The sequence below is a fragment of the Spermophilus citellus genome (assembly GCF_964194105.1).
Source record: "Spermophilus citellus genome assembly, chromosome: 2".
Classification (NCBI taxonomy): Eukaryota; Metazoa; Chordata; class Mammalia; order Rodentia; family Sciuridae; genus Spermophilus; species Spermophilus citellus.
The window spans coordinates 241,361,746-241,366,635 of NC_138183.1; the positions used below are offsets into that span (position 1 = coordinate 241,361,746).

General features: G+C 34.0%; 1 pseudogene across 1 annotated transcript; it reads left to right on the forward strand.

The window, feature by feature from the left end:
- The first annotated feature begins 408 nt into the window (after nucleotides 1-408).
- LOC308638608 (olfactory receptor 5T7-like) lies at nucleotides 409-1,392 on the forward strand (annotated as a pseudogene). The gene has a single exon. The product of its transcript is annotated as an olfactory receptor 5T7-like (transcript).
- The last annotated feature ends 3,498 nt before the right edge of the window (nucleotides 1,393-4,890 follow it).

Consider the following 4,890-nt stretch of genomic DNA (forward strand, 5'->3'; position numbering starts at 1 on the left):
AAATATATTCATATATTTATCAAATACATATATTTTATATTTGTATACTTGAGGAGGTATGTCAGAGCAAAACAATGGAAAAAATTAGAATTCTACATATCGCAACAAACACACACACACACACACATTTTAGCTGCACTCTTCTTGCTTTAGTGTGATTTTATATGGAAAGAGCTAATGAAACTCAATGGTACAATAACCACTGGACCTGATCATTTAAGGAAAATGGCACAATGTGTAACTGTGTTAAAACCTATAACTCCAAATCAGTTGATTCACATTTCTTCTGATATGGTGTTTGGGAATTATACACTGTCAAAATACAATCATACACATTTATAGGTATGGTTCATGTTTCTTACAGTCACAGTGTTGTTCATACTTCCTAGTATCATCAGCTGTCAATTTATGATCATCTTCAAGTGTGTTCCATGAGATTTCAGCATGAAGAATGTCACTGAAGTAACTGTATTTGTGTTGAAGGGCTTCACTGAAAATCCTGAACTGCAGATCTTCTTCTTCCTCCTGTTTCTAGCAATTTACCTTTTTACTCTCATGGGAAATTTAGGACTGATTGTATTGGTCATTGGGGATTCCCGGCTGCACAACCCAATGTACTATTTTCTGAGTGTACTGTCTTCAATAGATGCCTGCTATTCATCTGTTATCACTCCAAATATGTTGGTAGACTTTTTGTCAAGGGAGAAAACCATTTCATTTGGTGCCTGTGCAGCCCAGATGTTTTTTGCTGTAACCTGTGGAACCACAGAGTGCTTTCTCTTGGCTGCCATGGCTTATGATCGCTATGTGGCCATCTACAACCCACTTCTGTATACAGTGAGTATGTCACCCAGGGTCTATGTGCCACTCATCTTGGCTTCCTGTGTTGGTGGAATTCTGCATGCTGTAACACACACCACAGCCACTTTCAGCCTGTCCTTCTGTGAATCCAACATAATCAACCACATCTTCTGTGACATCCCTCCTCTCTTTGCAATTTCCTGTTCTGACACTCGCCCCAATCAGCTTCTGCTCTTCTACTTTGCTGGCTCTATTCAATTATGTACTATATTAATCATCCTGATCTCCTATGGTTTTATTCTGTTGGCTATTCTGAGAATACGCTCTGCTGAAAAAAAACAGAAAGTCTTTTCTACCTGTGGTTCTCACTTAACTGTAGTGTCCATTTTTTATGGTACTGCTGTATTCATGTATGTGAGACCAACAACCAATTCTGCTTTGGAGCATGACATGGTAGTTTCAATATTTTACACCACTTTTATTTCCATGCTGAATCCTCTCATCTACAGTCTGAGGAACAAAGATATTAAACAAGCAATGAGGAAAGTGCTTGGGAATAATCAACTTATCAATAAAGTCTGTTTTTCATAGTAGAAATTCATTGACCAAATTGATAATGATACATTTGACAGTATCATTGAGTTCCTGAAAATATTTGTCTCCTTGTGTTGATGTAATTCTACTATCTGTGGATATTTGAAATACTAATTATGTGTGTGTGTGTTGTTGTAAATGTGGAATCATCCATTTCCTTTTTGCTATGTTCATGCTTATATATGTACACACATATGTATGTACATCAAACAGATACTTGCGGGTATTCTGACAGTGGAAAAATACAGGGAAACGTTCCTCTGGTGAGCAAACTCAAGGGGTGGGAGTCACAGGTACTCTTTTTCCCACACTTAGAATGCTCAGCAGTTTCTCCTTGAAGCTAGTAAGATAACTATAAAGGTGCAGTGTATAGTTACTATGGTAATATTCTTGGAGAAAAGGGCTTTGTGTCTTAATTAGCCTGGACTTTGATCTCAGTTATCTAGCATGTGGGATTAAAGGAATACTATACAATAATGTAGTCATGGTACTAAAAACCTAATGTAACTTTTGATATAAATAAACATGGCTGTTTGGAGGGGCAGCCGCTCATTCTTTCCCTTTCCTGGCTCTGCATCTTGTATTTGTGTCTCCTTTTATTTTTCTCACAGTTACTAAGTGAAATGTCCAAAACTCCAATCAAAAACTTGCATTTATTTATTTATGTGATTTTTAAATATTCTTTTTATTTTTTCTTTCTAAAATATAATGTATGGACTATATTATTTGTATTTATGAATAATTTCATTATATCAACTACCTTAATCAAGTACTATGTTAAACCACAGGAAAAAAGTCACCATTTCCATAAATCTAGGACATGTTCCATGGGATTATAGATAACTGAATGCAGTTCAACACAGTCTCCTCTATCCTTATTTCTATGCAACAATCTATTCAATCTATTGTTCAGATACCAAAGATAGCATACTCACATTCCAGAGTCACATCCTTGGTATGACTGATGAGGGTGAATTTCTTCTTTTATTGTGTCTTCCATAGCATAGACATAAAGCCATTCTTTAATTCCTCACAGACAATTGAAGTAGACATCAGCAGTTTCAAGATTATACTTAACTATAAGAACAACAAAATAAAAGCACAATTCAGCGAATAAGGTACAACTGGATGATAGATTTTGTCCTTGCAAGAATTGAGCACGCATCTGTCATGATGAGATTCACTACAGCCGTGGCCCCTGTTCAGCTTTGGCTCTGTTCTCCTTGATTCCACCACTCTGAAAAATCTCTTGCAGATGGCATGGCTCCTTGTTACCCAGGCATAAGAATGAACATTCTGGGATCCCGTACCATGCTCATCTTTAACCTGCTTCCAATACACCCAGTTTTCACTGCACATATATATCTTTATTAAATTTGTTTTAGTAATACTTTTTCTTTTCTTCCTTCATCTGTCTTTATTTTTCTTAAATTATTTTGTAACCATACTTCCTCTCTCAAGGGTTTCCTTTTTCATTAATTGCAGTAGGACAATACATTTATTACACAGAGTACAACCAAACAATATTTTTCTAAAATGGGATTAAAAAATTTAAATAGACAATATAAAATATCCTACTTATTACACATAAGTAAGTGTATTTCAGTTATAATGATGAAGATGAAGATGAGTATTTTACATGAATTTATATTAAAGTAGTTTGCATTAAAATATCCCTTAATCATCTATAAAATAGAGAATAAGGAATATAAAACAAATGAAAATTGGCCCAGTGTTTTACACTGGATGTCTGAGGGGAGGAAAGAGATTGTGGTAAGTTGCCTGTGTTCATTCTGCTTGACCTGATCCCTGAGTATCCATCATTTTATTCATGGCATGGATGACAAGACCTGTTCATAATTATCATAGATGTAAATGGATTAAATACTACAATTATAAGTTGTAGAGTGTATAAAGGCATTAAAAAGGCAAGAAACTACTATATGTTCTCTACAAGGGGTTGAGTTTATATCTAAGTAAAGTTGGGTGGATATTGAAGAATAAAATAAGATATCCCATGCAGATAGAATCCAAAGCAAAAAGAAATAGCCATATTTACACCAGAAAAAGAATGAATTTAAAATAAGAAGCAACAAAATGCAAAAGTATAATTATAAAAGGATAATGGAGTCAAATAAACCAGAGGTAATAAAAATTCGAATTTGTTTTTCTATTTTTTGGGGGGGATATTTCTTTGGATTGATTTGCAAACAATTGCATCACCTTGGAGTTTTCTTTATTTTATTGATTTAAAAAAAAATCAATGACTGTTGAATGCATTACAATTCTTATTACACACATACAGCACAATTTTTCATACCTCTGGTTGTATATAAAGTATGTTGACACCAATTTGTGTCTTCATGCATGTACTGTGGATAATGATGTCTATCACATTCTACCATCCTTGCTAATCCCTTGCCCCCTCCTTTTTCTTCCCACCTCTATGCCCTATCTAGAATTCATCTATTCCTCCCATGCTCCCCCTCCCTAACCCACTAATCAGAGTATCCAAATATATAAATAATATAGAAAGATTACAGTGTCTCTTTTTTTCTTTGGATATAATAATAATATAGTAATAAAATAATACTAGGAGAATTTATTTCTCCTCTTTCAGCTATGGATATATTAAGCAGACTGAAAATTTGTTAAGAAACAAGTGTTAACGTGTTCCTTAGACAAAGCAGGTCCAATAGACATCTACCGAAAATTCCATCAAACACTGAGACTGCACAATCATGTCATTATCACATGGAATGCTCTGCAAAATGCATCATATGACCAACTACAGCCAAGTATAACAAATGTTTTAATTTAAATCACATTATCTTTTTCAACCTAAATACAAACCATAACAACAACAACAAAACTAGAAATCATAGGAAAGAGATACTTTGGACACTGTAAAGTTAATAACCTACCTTGGAAAAACTAAAGGATCAAGGGAGAACTCATGAAGAAAATCTAAATGTTTCATGAAATAAATTCAGATGCAACATACAAAAAACAAACAAAAAAATATGGGATACAGACAACCAGAATGAAGCAGTGAGGTTATACCAAGCAATCCTACATTAAGAAAAAAGAACTCAAGCACCCTATCAGTACATCTCAAGAAACAACAATAATAAGGAAAACAAAAGGAACTGGACAAATGTTTTAGAAGGAAAACTGATAAAGAGTAGAATGTAAATAAATGAAATTGAGACTAACACAAAGCAAACAATAAATAAAATAAGAGACTTTTCTTCAAAAAGATAAGAAAAAGTTACCCACATGGATTTAGACTAAAAACAGGGATAAAAAGACTTAACTAAATGAAAAAATGGATGAATAGGTATCAGGAATACAGCTTAATGGTTGAACATTGCCTAGCATACACAAGATACTGGGTTCAAACCCAGTACTGAAGAAGAAAAAAAATAATTAATGAGAGTTAATCCCACATGACACCTCAAAACTACAAAAAGTCATCAGAGATTTTTTTATGAG